This window comes from Falco biarmicus, chromosome 1 (genome assembly GCF_023638135.1).
Source record: "Falco biarmicus isolate bFalBia1 chromosome 1, bFalBia1.pri, whole genome shotgun sequence".
NCBI classification, from domain to species: Eukaryota; Metazoa; Chordata; class Aves; order Falconiformes; family Falconidae; genus Falco; species Falco biarmicus.
Window position 1 is genome coordinate 20,898,465 of NC_079288.1, and position 18,346 is coordinate 20,916,810.

Sequence of the window (18,346 nt, forward strand, 5' to 3'; positions counted from 1 at the left end):
CTCCAGGCTGAAGTGCGGGGGACAAAAAGAAAAAAAAGAAGCTACTTGTCTTGCCCTGTCAGGAGGCAGGAGTTCAGCAATGGGTTATCATCATCATGCAGTGGTGGAGGAGGCTCCTGCTGGGAGGGCTCACACCTATTCCTGTCAGGAGCAGGAACCGCCGGTAAAACTCTCTGCATTTCTTGTAGGGAGCAAGTTCAGTGCTGGGGAGAAGGGCTGGAGGGGATAAATACACCGGGACAACCCCGACCCCCAGCCGGGCTCACCGTGGTGATGCTACCTGGGCATGATGCTGATTTGCTCCCTGCGGAGCGATGCACCAGCCAGCTGGGCTAGGGATGCCGGCAGCAGCGAGCTGGCTGGCTCTGGTGGGAGAGGCAACCAGGTCTGGCTTTTTTTCCCAAAAGCCTCAGGGTTTTAGGCATTCAGATTTATAGACTTTCGCTTAACGCAGTGCCTGTGGAGGAGAAAACGGAAGTGAAAACGCATGGCTAGATAAATGGCTCTACACGAACAGGCAGATGGGGTTTTCTGCTTACAAATCTCTGGCTTTTAAGAGCCCAGTTACCCAGATTTTCACCAACAGGCTCTTCAGGAAGTCCAGAAACACCCACCCATCCAATCTGGCATCCTTCATGCCAGAGCTGCCCCAGCCCCAAGCATCGTCTTCCTGTCCTTCTCCTCCAAAAGGATTTAAAAGAAAAAATAGAATGTTCCCAGCTGCCACCTTCTTGGAAAAAGAGGATGCTGGTTAAAAATATCCTACCGAAAGGAAAAAAAAGAAATCATATCACCAAGAAAAACCAAGCCAAAGCAAACTGAACCCATCTACAAACCTTCAAGTTTCCAATTCCACCTTCAAAGCTGAAGGCATCAAGGACGCCTTTCCACTCCCCCAGTAAATCCTTATACTTTGTGTCTTTCCTGTGAAGTTCTCCGTGTATAATTCATACTTATTCCCCCACCTCATTTTCAGGCAATGCCTACAAAAGCAAAGCTTCCATTGCCAGCCAGCACACGCTCATCACCAGCTCATGCACACGGTGAAAACTTAACTTGGGGAGTTTTGATGGTCAGTGCAGCCCCTCAACCCTTCTGAAGCTGTGACTACCCTCCTCTCCATGGGCAACGGAGCTGTGGGGCTAACGTGGGGACTGGGCTCACCAGTGTGAACTGGGATCTGAAATAGTTTTCCAAGATTGAAGTGACCGTGATGCTCCAGGTCTGGGTGTCCCCTGTAGTGGCTTCAGCGCTAGTGTCCTGCCTGGGTTTGGACAAGGCAAGGTGATGAATCCTCAGATCTCCGCTGGCTAGAGAAGGAAATTGCATTTAAAAAAAAAAAGCAACAATTCATGCTCTTTGAATATCAAACAGTAAAACACACCTTCCTCAAAGCCCAGAGCCACCAGCTGCCCTGGGGCCCCACCAGCCACAATGGGAGGGCACCGGGGTGGCCCCACACCCCGTTTCACCCCACTTTGCCCAAGTCCCGTCCTCGAGAAGTTCAAAAAGAAACAGGCAACATCTCCCCAAACCATATCAGTCTGTTTGGAAGGGAAACATTTTGATTCAAAGTGACTGCTCCTTTGGAAATTTCCTCCCACTGAAGAAGCAGCACGAAGAAAAACCCTTTTCTTTGGGAAAAAACCAAGGAAGGCAAGCTCAGATCAGAAGGGAAAGCCATAATGGGAGCAGACACGGTCCCCACCACAGCTGAACTGAACGCTGACAAATCAGTCAGGTCAGTGCAGAACAACACAGGCTCTTCTCTGAGCCGGAGAGGCTGTGATGGAAAAGCAAGATACCAGTTAATTTGAGTAACTTTCAATTAGGACAGCCCACCTGGGCTGCATAGCTGGGCTTAGCTCACTGTGGGCTGAGCCTGGGGCTGGTGCCACACCAGCTGAACCCCTGCCCAGAGGTGTGACCCCCCCCTGCCCGTCAGGTCCTGGCACACTGTGGCCTTGGCTGCTGCTGCTTTGGGGTTAATTGAGCTGGGGAACAGCATTTGCTACCCATGTCACCCCACCTGCTCAGGCTAGGAGGTTTTGGAGCTCCAGGAGGACCCAGCCAGCGAGAGGGGGGGGGGGCTTGCCTTTATCCTCCAGAGCAGCAGCGACAGCAAACCTCACGTGCGTGCAGGGGTGGATGGACACAACTGCCCCTTTGCCAGCACACACAGGGCTGGTAGGGCAGGGGAAGAGTTGGCAACACCTGGGTCTCTCTGCAAGAAGGGCTCAGCGCAAGGGAGCACGTGAGATGGCTGTGGGCATCCCGCAGGACATGAGTGCCTGTTCCAGGGACTCCCTGCCCAGGTGTGCGCAGAGGAGAGGGATAAAGGGATGAAGCCCCCCAGGACCCCCTCACCACCTCCTTTTGCTGGGCTTCAGGCATCTCAGGGCAGTTCAGCCCTGGATGAAGGTGCAATGGCTGGTACAAGGAGAGAAAAAAAGAGGGTGTTCACTCACGGAGATGCTGGGGTGATGGCCAAGCTTCGGCAGTCCCATCGCCTCCCGCAGCTGAGCACAGTAACTCTGGGTTTGGCAAGCAGAAAGCTTTTCCCCTTCAAAAGCAAACCTGGTGAAACACTGTCCCCACGGCAGGAGGCTGAGCATGGGTGGGAGCAGAGCCTGCAGGGAGCTTAAATACAAATGCCACCAACACTCAGGGGCTGAGCCCTGCAGCCCTGGGGGAGGGGGCCTGGGGTCCAGCACTCCCAGCTGCACCCAAGTCCCATCCTGGTGGGTGATTCCCTTGAACTCAGCTACAAGCTGCTACAGGGCACTTGATAGGGAGCAGGAAAAGAGGCTAAGAAGGTCCAAAGCATCCATCCCAGGTGAGTTGGGGGTACCTGGCAAGGCCACGCTGGGTGGATGCTCAGGGGAGGGGGGACACACAGCTGAGCAGAGGAGAGAGCTGCACCCGGAGGCAGAGAACTCAGTAAGCTATCAGGCATCCCAGCACAGGCTCTGCAGCAAGACTTTAATAGACTTATCTTTACCACAATAACGTATTTTATTTTTCCAGTGCACATTCATTATTCACACACTTATTTCCCCACGGATTATGTATGCTGCCTGAGCTCTGTTCCCCTACCTTATTTTCACGATGTCGGCTCTGGTACCTACTTATTTTTACAGCATTGTCACCTGCAAACAGGTTTCTATTTAATCGCCAAAACTAATAATGTGGCTCAGTGGAGATGTCAGAGGTAGGATGCTCATTCCATTCCCAAGCCCCTCACCTGACGACAACTAGCTGTTGGCACCAAAGCATCCTGTGTGCAATGAATCTGGGGACTCTCAGACCACCCCTCCTGCATGTATCCTCCACCACAGTGCATGAACCTTGTGGCTGCAGCATCCAAAGCCCTGAGGTGGAGATGGCTGGAGGAAAAGTAAGGGAGATACGTGCATCAACCCTGCTGCTCCATCCCAGGTTTAAAAAGAACTTTAAAGGGCTCCCCAAACCCACCTCCTGGTCAATCGCTAGACCGGGGCTGCCCAATGCCGCATGGCACAGCAAAACACTTCGGCTGGTGCTGGGCTACACAGTCCATGAATATTTTTTAATTACTCAGACCTGGGATCACCCACAGCACAAGAGGAAAAAGTATGAAGTAGCTTCTCAGTCAGCAGGGGCATCTGTGAAGCAGATGAGCGGTGGTGTAATGGGATGAGCAGCATCTGCTCAGTGGCGCTGAGCTCGGTCCGCAAGGCTTCTGCACAGAGCAACAGCATGAACTGCACCTTGGTAGGCCAATTTCCAGCATTTCTGGATTTCCAGCCTCTTGGCATTTAAAGTGAAGAGTGGTCCCTTACCATGGGTTTATGGTAACACTCACCCTCAGTTACCAAGGGTGCACAGGCAAATCCAAATACTCACGCACACAAAGCTACCGTGCTGTGCCTTCCCCCGCGTGCAGCCACACACACGCTGCAATATCAAACCACCTAATGCCCTGATGATCTCTTTTTGAGCTGGATCTGACTGGTTTTGGAATTCTGGTGTTGCGGAGGATGATTTAATGTCATTGTAACCTCCTTCTCCCAGGGAAGGAAAGCTTTACACCAGAGGAAGTGAGGGCTTGTGTCTCCAGTGTTGGGGGCAAGGAGCACAAAGAACTTCTGCAAGCTGTGAAGTGCTCCAAAAAGAAGAGATACTTCTGTTTTTTTTCCCCTGAAATGGCTTCTAGGGTGTAGATTAGCTGCACACCGTGTTCGGGGCTGGATCCTCAGGCAGCAAAGGGGAGCTCAGCACCTTCATCCCAACCGTCTCCCTTCTCCATGCACTGAACTTCAGCCTTGCAACCCAGACAGTGAGGATGGGCTGAGGAAAGTGAAGCCTCCATGTGCTCAAGAGAGTTTTCCTTGTAGTTGCTTTGTCAGTCCCTCTGCAGGGGCTGAGCAGCCCACATGAGGACTCCTCCCAGACAGGTAAGCACGCATCAGTCCTCTTCCTTCACCTTCCCACTGGGTGCCCTGGTACCCTGCAGAATGCTGCAGCTCATGCTCTTGTCCCCAGCCACAGCCTGACCAAGGTCGTGGTGGCTCAGCTGCCCCCAGGGTCCTGCTCTCAGTCCACACCCAGCTCCCAGCCCTCACCCACCACCAGATTCCCTGGTTTGCTCCCAGCCCTCATCCACCACCAGATCCCTGGTTTACACCCAGCTCCCAGCCCTCATCCACCACCAGATCTCTGGTTTACACCCAGCTGCCAGCCCTCACCCACCACCAGATCCCTGGTTTACACCCAGCTGCCAGCCCTCACCCACCACCAGATCCCTGGTTTACACCCAGCTGCCAGCCCTCACCCACCACCAGATCCCTGGTTTCTCTTCAAGCCTTTTATATTATAACTCTTGAGCCTTTGCCCTGAACCCGGACGCTCGCCCATAGGACAGGTCCCTGTCCCCACGTCGCTCTCCCCAGCGCAGCCCTGGCTTCACTGCAAGAAGCTCCTCTCACCTGTAATTCCTCTCCCCCACCTTCAGCCAGAGCATTATTCTGCCCACGTCCCTGCGCTTGCTCCCTGCCTTCAATGAGAGTCATAAATAAGGCATAAAGCACACTTAAAAAGGGACAGAAAACATCCAATCTATTATTCTAGTTTGTTGCAGAGTTGAAATGGATCCGGCTACTCAGGATCCCTCCTCCAGCCCCGGCCAGCCACTCCCGTCCTCCCTGGCACTCACTCATGGAGACAGGAGGGTGACAAAGGATGGACACCGTTCCTCTGCAGTTAATGCAATATATATATAAATATATATATTATAAAGCAATTTTTCTTCCGTTTTTTCTGCAAACAGCAAGTGCCAAACTGCATATGAGCAGGGACACTGGAGCACCCCAGGGAAGGAATGGAGATGCCCCATTAACTGGTTTGTGAGCCCTCCAAATAGAGATGCTCCCAGTCCCTCAAAACACTGAGCTCTGCACTCCTCCACAGAGATTATTTGGGGAAAAAAACCAGAAGAAATTACTCTGTAACTAAAACCTATCTAACACCCCAGTGTGAATTCCCGAAGCAGAGGGCATCTCCCACTGTGATGCTCACCGTGTGGTTCCAGCTCAGTGAAAAACTCCGGGCTGGGTCTGGTCAGCAGCTTTTTCCTGTGACTCAAGGACGGGTCTCATTTGATGGGGCTTCTGCTGGGAGGAGTTTTCAGCAACGCTCCCAGACCAAGGGCCAGCATCCCCCGAGGCAGCAGTCCTGGATACTGCTGCATCAGCTGTGACACTGCCATCTCTCAGCCATGCCAGGATGAACGTGCTGAGCTCCAGAGGAAAAAAAAAACCACCCACCCAAACAAAAATGATATTTTGGTTTCTGTAAGCCTGGTTTCCCACGGAAAAGAAGTTTATGCAATCGCACTCCCTGTGCCAGAGACAGCCAGTGTGTCTTCCCTCATCATTTTATACCTTATGAGGCAATTTGAACTAAATTTGACAGTAATAATAGGAATCTGAAGAGAATTATGTTCTGACAGGCTTAGTAAGGATCTGTAGACTGGCAAAGGAGTGAGAGACATAATTAATGGCCCTGCTGGGGGAAAAAGGCAGTGTTGTGAGAGTTTTCCTTACTAGACATCAGAGACTCTACAGGCACCTGGGGAGCAGTCCCTGGGGAAAAGCCTTGGCCAGCGTTTGCATTAACCAGCAGGGAAGACGCCAGTAAGGAAACCGCAGCTGGCAGCGGGTGCTCTGGGGTCTGCTGGGGCAAGCCTGGCATGGAAAGCTTTTCCCCATTTGAGACATCGCACCATTGCTCTCCTGTGTGGATTCTCTGGTGCCTGCTACGTGGTTGTGCCGCTTGGCAGCCTTCTCACCCACCCACCCATCACCTCCTGCCCCATGCTCATGGTGCTGGGAGGAAGAAGGAGCTTCGTATAGACACAAGGAGCCCACGGGCATGCACAGACCTCACTGGCTGGATCCTTCCCTCCATCCTCACCCTCCACCAGGGCATGACGGTATGTGTTCCCCTACGTTCCCCCAGCACGGAGGCTGTCTCTGCGTGCTTGCAGGGCCGACGTGCTCGTCCTGCCATCTCCACTTAGCTCTGCGCAGGCACAGGGATGCGCTGTACATATCTTTAATCTTAAAATGTCACTTGTTACACCCAGAATCCAACTGAACACTGCTATTGCAGCTGAGGAAACACCAATTTGAATCCTCGGGAGGTTTAATAGAAAGACTTGTTTCAAACCTAAACTTTAATCTTCCTGACATTCCCCCCCCCCTCCCTTACATAAAAATTGTCTTAAACAGCAAATGCAAAAGCTCCTTTTTCTCTTGAGTTTATAGTGAAGTGGGTCCCCCACAAACCATCGATCCAGGGCTTAGTTGTACCAGGGTGGGATTCAGCATCAACCCCCAGAGGGATTCAGCATCAACCCCCAGAGGGATTCTTTTTTGGCTTTCTGTATACTTACAAGCTAAAGGATGCTGCCCCAGGGCACAGCAGGCTCGGGAGGAGTTAAAAAGCATTAAAAAAAATCAGTAACAAATTGTGCTATCTGCTGCCTCCCTCCTGCAATCTCACCTGCATCAGCTGGAGGGAAAGGTTTTGTTTGCCTCCAAGATTAAAAGTTCCCATTCCTTTCATGCCCCTTATTTCAATATTTGGAAACAACACTGTTTTGCAGCAACGCATTTTGTCGCCTTTCCATTGCCTTGCCTCCAATAGGAAATAATTTGCTGGAGCTGGCAGCAGTCCCCCGGCAGCAACAAAGGCTCCAGTTTGGGGCCAAATTCCCCCTTTACCGGGGTGAGGGACCAAGGGGTTGTTGGGATGTTCCTCCACTAACTGGTTTCTTCTGGAAACACCAGAGAAGGGTTGAAGCTGTGCCTGGACACTGGATATATGTGACATTTTTTTGGCCAAAAAAAGCTGGAAAAGTAAAAACCCCAACCCTGTATGGCTGCTGCAATGCCACCCCCCTACGCTCCCTGGCACATCACCATGCATGGATCAAACCCAGCACCGGCGCTTTCCCTTCTTTGATAAATGCAACAAATCCCCAAACCCAAGAGGTTTGCAAGGAAAATGAAATAAAATAAATAATTCCAAGTCCCAGTGCTGGGAGAGGCAGAGCCTGTAGAGGCTGGCCCAGCAGAGGAATGGGTGGGAATAAAATAATAAAATAAAGGCAGAAAGAGTCAATGTAAGAGGAATTATTTAAGAGGTAGAAGAAAGAAGTTGGGGGGAAGGGGGGGAATCAACCCTCTCTGGGGGAGAAATAAAAATGTTCGAGTGAAAGTAGGCCATTTGCTAAACAATAAAAGGGATGAAGCAGATGATGACTCTAAAATGGCTGAGATGCTGAACGGCTTTTAAAAATCTGCCTTTATCAAGTGAAATGTGGAAAAGTGGTTTGGACAATTAGGAAGTAACAAAGGCCTCATAAAAATAGCTCGGGGGGGAAGAGAAACACTTGGGAAATGGGAGTGCGGCAGCAGCAGTGTTTCAGAGCACATTAAGGAATTAACTGATGCAGGGGCTGACCCTGCACCAGGGACCAAGTGGGATGGATGGGGACCAGGGCATGGGGCTGCATCCGGCTCCCTCCTGGCACAGCACGGAGGAGATTCAGAGCTCCTGAACCTGCCACCAGCACGGACCTGGGGCCTTGGGAAGCACGGAAGAGGGGTGAAACAAGAGAGGCTAATGAAGATCCCATCAGACAAATTGGAGTGTTGCCTCTTCCTCGCCTTTTAATAGTGGAGCCAAATTAAAGACAGCAAAGCAAATTCTCTCTGGATATCAGGATGTGATATCGCTTCCCGGGGGGTGAAATGAAGGAATGATGGAATTAGATTAAGAAAGAGGAAGTTAAAATTGAATATCTGAAAGGAAATGTTGCTTGGAGTAATTCTCTGCTCAGCTGGGGATTGGCATCCCGGAGGGTGATTGCAGATGAAGTCCGATAGCACCTGGATCTCTTGGCATCCAGAAAGCATTTCAATCACAGTTATGGGGGCTGCTCTGGAAAGCAGAAACAGGGGCTGCATGCTGCCCGAGGGTGGCTCAGAGCCCCCCTGTGCCGCAGGGAATGGCCCCAAGGATGGAGGGGAATGAAGGGGGGAGAAGGAACAAATCACCAGGCAGGGTGGGATTGCCTCACAGTTTTTCTCTGCATTACAGCCACCTGGACCCTCTTTTCAGGGTGGGAAGCAACAGGGAGCAGCACGTGGTGATCTGGGAGACTGAGATATCTGATGTGCATGACCAAACAGGGCATCTGTCTGCTGCCTCAGTTCCCCCCAGGGCTGGCATGGAGGAGTAGCCACCACATTCCTACTTCTCCTTCCTATTGCTTCGTATAGGCTAGGGAAACACCCTAACAGGTCAGCCCAAAATCCAGCCTTTCCACAAACTCAGCCTTTGACCATGCTCAGTAGCATTGTGCTGCTCTCCTAGCTCCTCTCCCCACCTCCCAGGATCCACATTTTAGGACGAGAATGGGGGATGCTCCAGTTGCCCAGGACAAACGTCCTCTCCTTGGCAGCTCCAGGCTGGAGAGCAGGATGGCTCCAGTGTCACAGCCAGCGGAGAGGAGGTGGTGAGTGGGAGAAGAGGAGTATTTCTCTGCCGGACCCAGAACAGCCTGGGGCTGGTGTAAATCTGGCTGCTCCCAGGGGTCGCTTCCACGGCTGTGACTCAGCTGGGCTCTGCTCATCGCTGCTCTCCCCACCAGCCCCATCCTCCTCCTCCTCTGGCCGGTCTCTCCATACCTCCCATGGGGAGCAAACAGCAGGTCCCAAACCCTGCTGCTGGAAAACCCCGTTACAGAGCAGGCAAACACCTGGCAGACTCTGCACAGGGAGAAAGCAACTAAGGGGAAGTGGGGGGAAAGCACAGAAAAAGCTTGGAATAAGGCAAATTGGGATGCCAGCACCCCCAGGTTTTCACAAATATTTTTAGCATCAAGTTCTGAGCTAAAGGAAACAACTGTATGAACTCTGGCAGCAGGAGAGACAGGAGGTGGGAGCCAACACCCTCATATTTTCACTGCACTTTTCCTTAAACCACCCTGAGTCATGGAAATGGCAGCCCCCCCTTCATATGAAATGAGAGCAAAGTATCACCAGCATCCCCCAAACAAGCCTGTCCCCTTCACAGCGCCAGAAGGCTGACAAAAATAGGTTTCTCTTACTGCAGTGCCAAACATACTCACCACCACCCAGAAGTCAAAGCCCAGCTATGAGCTCAGGGACCCCTTTTATAGAGAGCTCCAGGCCAGCCCAGAAGGGTCTGATCCTGCCCCAGCCCCTCACCTGGGAGGCTGCAGGTGGTGCTCAGCCCAGCCTCACACTTAAAGGACCGGTTTTCCTTATGAGTGCCGTGATTTAAACCACTGACTTCTGTTTTTCCTTTTAAATTATGGCATGTCCTGGCTTTGTGCTGGGCTTGGGGAGAGGAGAAGCCCTCCTTGGTTCTGGGAAATTGAAGCCCCGCTCACAGAGGAACCGACGGTCTCTGGCTTCAGCCTCTGCTCTTCTCCCAGAGGAGTGGGGACAAGCAGTGACAGCAGGGCAATAAATCAAGGAAGGGTTTCTGCAGGGCTTTCCAAGCAATCGGGATGAGACAGAAATACCCCCGACTCCAGAGCATCTGTTGCAGTTACCACCCACCCGCTCAGCCCCAGCTGCGGCCCAGAAAAGCCAGAGGAGATCACTGGGATCTTTCATAAATCTTGTGATGGGGTTTAGGGCAAAGAAAAGGGAAGAATTCTGCCAGGTGCATCCTGAGCGCTTCTCCCACCCTCTCCTGCTGTGGTGGGCTCGCTGCCTTGCCTTGGGCTCCTGCAAGTGACGGCTCCGAGCCTGAGGCACCCAGTTCCTGCTGGTCCTGATATGGGTGGGAAAAGCAAAGCACCCCTCAAGGATGCGCACAGGGCAGAAGCAGAGGAGGGCTCTGACTGCAGCCACGGGAGTCCAGGGCCAACCCTCCCCAGCTGAGCTGGTCCCCAACTTCCCAGCTGAGGTCCCAGGCTGCTGGTGGTCAGGGGGGTCTTCTGCTATTGCACCGGCCAGAAAGTCCAGCAGGGAGGTGCGCTGAGGCTCATTCCTGTGAAGTACTATGAGGTAGGTGAGTTTTTTGGCCAGAAAACCATTGATCTTCCACCAGATCTGCCTCCCAGGCATTCAGTCATCTGTACTGACGAAGAGGTCACCTCTGTGTCACATGAGGATGCAGAATTAGGGCCATGGGAAGATACGATGACCCAGGAAAGACAGCTTGGGTTGTATCAGCTCTAGGAAGGCAAAAAAATTGAGGGGGAAACTTTCTGGTGTGTCCAGGAAGGCTGGGTATTTGGCTTATGTTAGCGCTGGTATGGAGCTGTGAGTCCATCACCTGTCAGAGCTGGGCCCATCTGCAGCTACAAGCTCAATGCAAAGACAAAAAGAAGGTCACATCTCCCAGAACAACTGCTGGGGTGACTCTTCTCACTACACCAGTCCCTACATGGCGCCAGACTACCAGAAGCAAAGAGGATCCTGAGCCGTCATCTGGAGGTGCGGTTCCTTGGATGCAGATGCAACCCTCGGTGAGGAAAAGAGCTGCTGGCCATGAGCCATGCACGCACAGATTGGCGTCTGGTACCAAATGCCATTGCTCCATGAGCTAAAAATTACACGCTCAAGTCAAACCGGAGAAACTGGCTAAAAAGCCAAATTTAAGGGACCCAGCAAGTAAAATGTTGGCGTTGTGAGTGACTTGGCAGAGGACATAATATTAAGGTTGGCCTGGAAAAGTCTTCATATGTCAAGGGGAGAGTCCTGCCTCAGCACGTCATGGAGATGCTAGCACTAGGGTTAACATTCAAAGGAGCCACAGGTGCTTTCTACTTAAGTTTGGGCAGTTGACCATAAAGAGGGCTGGCTCCTGGGAGCGTGGCTACTGCTCGTAGCTTCAGTGGTGCTTTACGGAGAAAACTCAATGAGATATGGATTCAGAAATCAAAATTCTGCCTGTCCAACCTTCTCGACTGGTCTTGACAGACACAGTGAGAATTCAGCCTGCTCCATGCACTGGGCTGTGGGGAAGGTCTTTGCTGTTTCAGCCACACCACCTGAGCAGGCAAAACAGAGGGTCAGCCAGTTCCTGGCTTGGGTTTTGTCCAAGGAAAGAGGTGCATCACCTCATCCCAGGAAAAGGTCTTGGGCATTCACTTGCTAGAAGTGACTTGGACGATATGACTGTGACAGACCAAGACAACTGGTCTCTGTCAACAGAAGCCATCCAACTGGAACAGGCTTTCAGCTAAGGAAAGCTTCCGCACCACGGAGCCCCGGTGTCTGCACTGTCAGAAGTGACGTTGTAAATGGGCCTTGGATGTACTATCACCTCGTAATACTGTTCAAAGAGCTCGGTGGATCAAGTGGAAAAATGATGACTTTTCAGAAGAAATAATATACTGGAGATGGGGGAAAAAAGCAGTAGGTTAGACTGATGTGAATCTACTCGTTTGTATCTGAGCTGTGCAAAAAGGCTTTTTTTTTTTTTTTTTTTTTTGCAAGAAAGGCTGGCTCTGCCAGAGGTTTGGGCGATAAAGTCACATCTCCTGCAATACCATGGCACGCAGTACTTGTTGGAGAGCTTGTGTGAGCAGTCAGACATGGAGAAGTCTTGATCAATCACCTCCCTTAGTTCCCCTTTTTGCTCATATTTATTAACTCGGTTCTTTCACTGCTACTTACTCATCACAGTTAGGAGCTCCAGCCCTTTTCCCTCAAACAACAGTGAGAAGCACAACAGTTCAGATGTACAGTCATGTTTTTTAACACATTTTGCCTTGCAGGGCTGCAAAGAAAGTGCAGAGAAATTGTTCTGATGGCTCAGATCTGGGGAGGGGTGAAAAGGGGAGCAGGAAACGTGATGGTGATCAATGGAGAAAGGGTCACTGCAGGGTGGCGAGAGTCCCCTGGAGCACGCTCTCCCTGTGGTGGGGCTGGAGCTGGCCTGGGGTGGGAGAGCAGAGAGCAGCTGAGACCTTTGCTGGTAGCCATGGTTGGGCAAGCTCAAGGGCAACTGGGAGCCGGGACACTGTAGACCCCAGGTGCAGACAGTCTGGAGCATTAGGGCAAGGCACAAGGTCACCCAGAGAATCTGGGATTCAGCTCCATTCCCCACACACTAAGTGACCTCAAGAGTTTGGGCTCTTCGGGAACGTGAACAAAGCCATGTCCCATGTCTATGGAGGGAGCCAGCCAGCCATGGCCTGAGTCTCTTCAGGTTGCCCTAATGACAGAGGCACCTAATTACGCCCTTTGTTTGCACATTTGAGGGATGGGGCTAATGACATATCTCAGAGACTGCATGCCCCTTGGAGCACCAGCTCTTGGGAAGGCATGTCCAGCCCCACCTTGAAGTCTCAGCGGGAGGGCACTGCCACCCCTCAGATGGTCCAAGCTGCTGTGGAGCAACTAAGTGGAGTTGGACATTTGCTTTATTTAGTCTCCTCTCCATCCTCCACACATCTTTTCTTTCCCGTGAGCCTCTCTGTTCCTCGCCTGCGATGTCCTGCTGAGCCCAGGGAAGCCATCCCAGGGCTAAATGACAATAGCTGAGTTCTCTTGTTAGCAGCAATGTGATGTCGCTAGTTAGGATGAGGTTTTCATGGAGACCAGAAGTTTTTTTTAAAGTCAGAAAAATAGGGATGGAAGTGGGAGGCAAATAAAGGTCTCCAGTCACACCTTTTCCACAGAAAGCCTCTTCAAACTCACCAATAAAAGCCAAATTTGTGGCTGCAATTAGAAGGGGGAAAAGATTCTTGTTTTGCATGAAATTGCATTGGGAGTTTGTTTTCCCTGTGAGAAAACGGAGCTCCTGTGTGGCTGAGTGCTTTGGGGCAGATTACAACAGCCGTGTCCCAGCTCAGCAGTAAGGCTCGGGGAGGGGGGTGCCTCCTGCTCTCCGGTGGGGGAGATGGGCACGATGCCGGGAGGAGCCCTGGGAAGGGACAGTGATGCTAAGACATCCCAATGGTGGGTACCTGCTGTTTCTGCAGCAGTCTACATGTAACGGGCACAAAAAGGTGCCTGATGGGTCTCCATCCATTCTTCCCTTTTTCCACGGAATTCGGCCAGCCAGCAGTAGCTCGTGTCCAGTGCTCTGTTCATTTCAGCAGAGGCTGAAGATGAACCAAAGCCACGTGCCACTTCCTTCGCCTGTCAAGGAGAGAGAGAATCTAAACTCAGCCCTTGTACTTTCCCCTGACTGGACTGTTGTGAACAAGGACTTGCAAATTGCTTTTTAATTTGCTTCAGTGCAGTTGAGGAAGGCTGGGCCAGGGGCTGTGGGATTCACTCCTGCCTTTGTGTTTTTTTTTCAAAGTGAGCTCCATTTGCCTTACATGAAAAGGACATGCTTGAAGAGTTGGCTTTTGCCTTGGGAAGAAAGTGCTATGTAAAAGAAATAAATAATTATTTTTTTTAAAAAAGAGACCTGGACAGCTTCTGAATTTTGTAGCATGGCCCAGGAGCTCTCAAAAATCAATGAGAATAAGATAGTGGCGTTGGTGTTAACAGACTGCAATGTGGGTTGTGAAGGGTCAATGAGGGTCTTTCATACCCAGCCGGAGATTTAGTGTATTTTGATTTTAACTCTCATCCTGGCAGGTACAGAAAAGGAATTGGGAAGAAGCCGATTCCTCACCAAGGGGAAACTTCTTTCAGTCAGAAGTGGGAACTGGAGTCTGCTCAGGAGTGTAAAAGACGAACGTGGTGCAAAAGACCAACCTGAAGATCCCAAATTTCCCACCAGCTCCGTGAGACACCAGAGCACATGCAGGTGGGAGAGACTCACGGCCCCAACCCAATGCATGAAGATTTCAATAGCTACACAATGAAGAGAAGCAAACAGAGATGTCAGCCCTGCTCCTGGCACCATTTATCACATGGCATGTGGCAGAAGATGCCTCCCAGATCGCCCCAGCTTGGCAGATGCTGACAGGCTTCTGACATCGCTCTTCCACCCATCCCTCCTGCACCATATGGCTTTTGCACACTGGGTCCCAGGAGGCCCTTTCCAACAGCTGCTCTGCTAATGACTCCTTATTAATAGCAGGACTCTGGAAGGGCACCGGTGATGCCCTTCTTGAAGGTGAACCTTCCAGGGATGGGTTTAGCTTTGGACTTTCACCCCCACAACCAGCCCAGCCCACCTCCGCCACCAGTGGTGAGGTTTTGGGTGGCATTATTCACGGTGTGCCGAATGGCGAGCAGTTAATGGCCACTGGTTGTGACACTTCCCGGCCTTTCCAGACCTCGTATAACTGGGTGCCAACAACCCACAGAAGCTGGAGCTAGCCTGAAGAAGGCTGACCTCCAAGAGGAGTAACACCTTGATGTCTTTTCCTTCACCACCACCATCCCACATCAATTGCTGTGAGAGAGCATGGGATGCAAACCTGCTGGGCTGTTCGCTTCCCCGAGCTCTTGGTTTATGTCCCAGCTCACACAGAACCTTCCTCTCCCTGGGCAGCTCCTTTGCTTGCAAAGCGGTACAGGCAGGAGCTGGGATGGGGAATCATTTACCTGTCCAGGAGCTGCACGGGTGATGGGTCTCGGTGGAAGCAGCACTGGCAAGTCCAGGACTGGAAAGAGAAACCACCCCGGAGCGGTGAAAAAGACTGTTCACAAAGTTTTGGCTCTCAGCTCGTTGCAGCCCCAGGTATTCAGGGAAGGAGTTGTGGGAAGCCACCCCATAGTGACCTGCTCCCATATTGCTGGTTCAGCCCTCAGGCAGCTGGGGAGAGGGACACACAGACAGCAAAGCCCTGACAAAGCCCAACCTTACCCCGAGGGATGATGTGTACAGTATCTCCAGCACTGGCAGTTCTGCAAGCCCGGGATTTTGGGGATTCATGGGTTTTTTTGAAGTACACTTAGGAGGACATTCCCAAGGCTCACAGGACTGCCTGGTGTGGCAGGGGGAGCAGGAAGAGCGGCTGGACCAACACCAGGGACTCAGTCATCCATCCTACAAGCCAGCCCTGGCAGGCAGGGTGAGATACTAGAGCATCCCCAGAGCAGGTACCACCAGCCTGGACCATGTTGGAGCATCCCAGTGGGAACTCCTCTCCTCCTGGCAGCTTCCCCGGGGGTGAGGTCCCCTCTGAAGCCACTGTGTGTCCCCCTCCCCTTGCTCAGCCACACTGAGCTCTCGCTGGCTGCTCCAACCCTCCTCCACGAGCAGCCTTGCTGCAGAGCAGCAGTGAGGAGCAGAGCTGCACGTAGGTGTGTGTGTGAGTGGCGAACACGTGTCTCGCCGAGAAGCGCTAGCATATGGTGACTCTGTTCCTGGAGGCACCAAAAGCCACAGCCATTAATCTCTATAAATAATTTTAGCCATGAAGCCTCCAACGGCTGTTTCCCCCACTCCCTGGGAAAAAAAATAAAATAAAAAAAGCTTTGTAAAACATTAGCATCTCTAGAACAGCAGAACAGCCTGACCGAGACCAGAGGACTGGAGAGCAATTAAGTCAGGCAACTAATTGCTAAGAAGCAGTGTTTCTCAGATGGGTGATGGGGGCTCTGTGTGCAGGAAGAGCTGTTTGGTGGGCAAGTTGCTGGCTGATGGGGCTGGGTGGCTCCTCTGGGGGGGCCTGATTCAGCCCCAGGGTTTTTTTGCCCTGTATGGGGGCAGGTCTGGCCCAACCGGGGCTGGGAGAGCCCCTGGCTCTGCCCCAGGGATCAGCTGAGAATTCAGCAGGGTGGGAACAATCCCCAGGAGACCCGAGCACATCAGTTCTGTGCGGGCACGACGGATGTGCTCTGGCTTTCTGGAGCTCAGACACAAACTTGGGCCCTTGAGCTCCCAGACCAGAGAGGACACAAAGCACGGTAACACGCACCGGCCCAGCCACGCATGCCCCTGTGCACGGAGCTGCAAACTACCTCCTGTGGCGAGGGGATGGGGAGAGGGGATGCATCACCCCATCGCTTCCCTGCTGCCTTTGCCCAGCTCTGTCATTCCTCCTGCCCAGGCTGCGACCAGAAGAGAGGCACCACGTCTGAGTGACTCACGGCTCTTCTCTCCATGCGCAGCTCAGAACAACTGCATGCTAACAGCTCCTCCGTGCTGTGTCCCAGCCCCTGCCCGGATGGGGCAGGGGAACAACAGGACCTGGATCTGCTCTGGGTCCCCAAGTCACCCCCTGAGACACTGCTGGAGAGACCACACTGGCCCTGGGCATGGACTGGGGCTCGCAGGATGGGCACAGCACCTGGCACTGTTCTGACCAAGTGGCTAATTGGCCACTATAACGAGTCACAGTGGCATTTTCCCACCACTGAAGTGAGCCTCCTGGTGCTGGCAAGGCGGGACAGGGAACCCCTAAGCCCGTGCTCCAAAAAGCTGCATAACTCAGCACGACAAGGGGGACATCAGGATGGTATGGAGCTGATTCACCTTAGCAAAACCTGGCCCCGAATCGCCCCTGAATCTGCTTTCGCTGCAGACGCTGGTACCAGGAGGTGCCTTGGCCCAGCCTGGACCCCGCAGAGCCCTCAGCCCCCTGGGGAGCCACGCTCCCCTCCAAGGGTTAAGGCACGAGCCATGCGGGCTGATGGAGTAAGAAATTTCACTTTGCTCCTATTTGTAGTTAAAAAAAGCACTAATTCATTCTAAATCTGCCTGAAAGAGCCTTAAGTGGTAATACACCGATAAGACGACTTTATTTGGCTTAGCATTTAGAAAGTTTTATGTGTGTAAATGGGTGAGGATATCGCAAAGGCTCATTTTCTCTCTCTCTCTCTTTTAAAGTGGGGAGCTGTCTGGCTTCCCTTCTGCTCTCCTGCTGGCAGTGTTTATATATCCCAGCCTTTTCCCCTTTTTCAGCAGGGGATTATTGCTGAACGCAGGACCAGCACCTTGTTTGGTTGATCCCCCCCTTGCCCGACAGCCCCGCGGTCTCCCCATGGCCTGTGGACTTCACCCCACTGCTCCTGGGTGTTGCAGCCCCTGGCAGACCTGGGGCCACCCCCCAGCCTCTGTGGGCTTTTCAGTTCTCACCAGGATCTCAGCCTGGGTGAAGGAGGGTTGGTCCCCAGGCACGCTCAGAGCTGAGGATGAGGCACAGTCTTGCAGCAATTCAGGATGGATGGGGTGTGCAAACCTCCCCGTGAGCTGCGAGGCACACAACCATCGCTCCCCAAAATGACCCCACACAGTTTCCCAGGTACCACCCTGATAGTCCTGGGGAAAAAACCATCCCTGTCCATCCTCTTGGGCATCGCTGTCCTCACCCCTCACCCAAGCAAAGGAGGAATTCCGTTCCCCGTGGCATAACCAACCTTGGTTCTCTGAGCGCTCCATCACTGGGGCTGGGGATGTGATCGCATCTGGCTTAAGGTTCATTTATCCCCTTTTGTGTGAGTCACCAAAAAGCCACCGGCCAGCAGCGCCTTCCCCGCTCCCCTGCTTCTTCCAGCCCAACTCTTCACATCTGAGCCACCACCACAGAGAGCTCTTGTGCCAAACTCCCTATTTCACAGCAAGGTGTCTCATTCCGATCCCTCCACTTACTCACAGGCCGTGGTACAACTTCCCAGCAGCTCGTGAGGCTCGTGCAGTGAGTGCCCTTGTCAAAGGTTAGCACGGCTGTGAAGAGACTGATCATTAGGAGCAGGGAGAATAAACACTGCTGAGTGCTACTCGGGCTGTACGAGATTTGGCAAATTTTGTAAAGGTCAGTTATCAAATAAATGAGAGGAGATGAGAAATTTCAGCAAAATGCCCCTGCTTTCTTGGAAACGTCTGACTGAGCACAAGGCTTGATGGATGCTGTAAGGAGCTCCTTTATGTCTCTCAGCATCTGGAGTTAATTTTTGCTCTG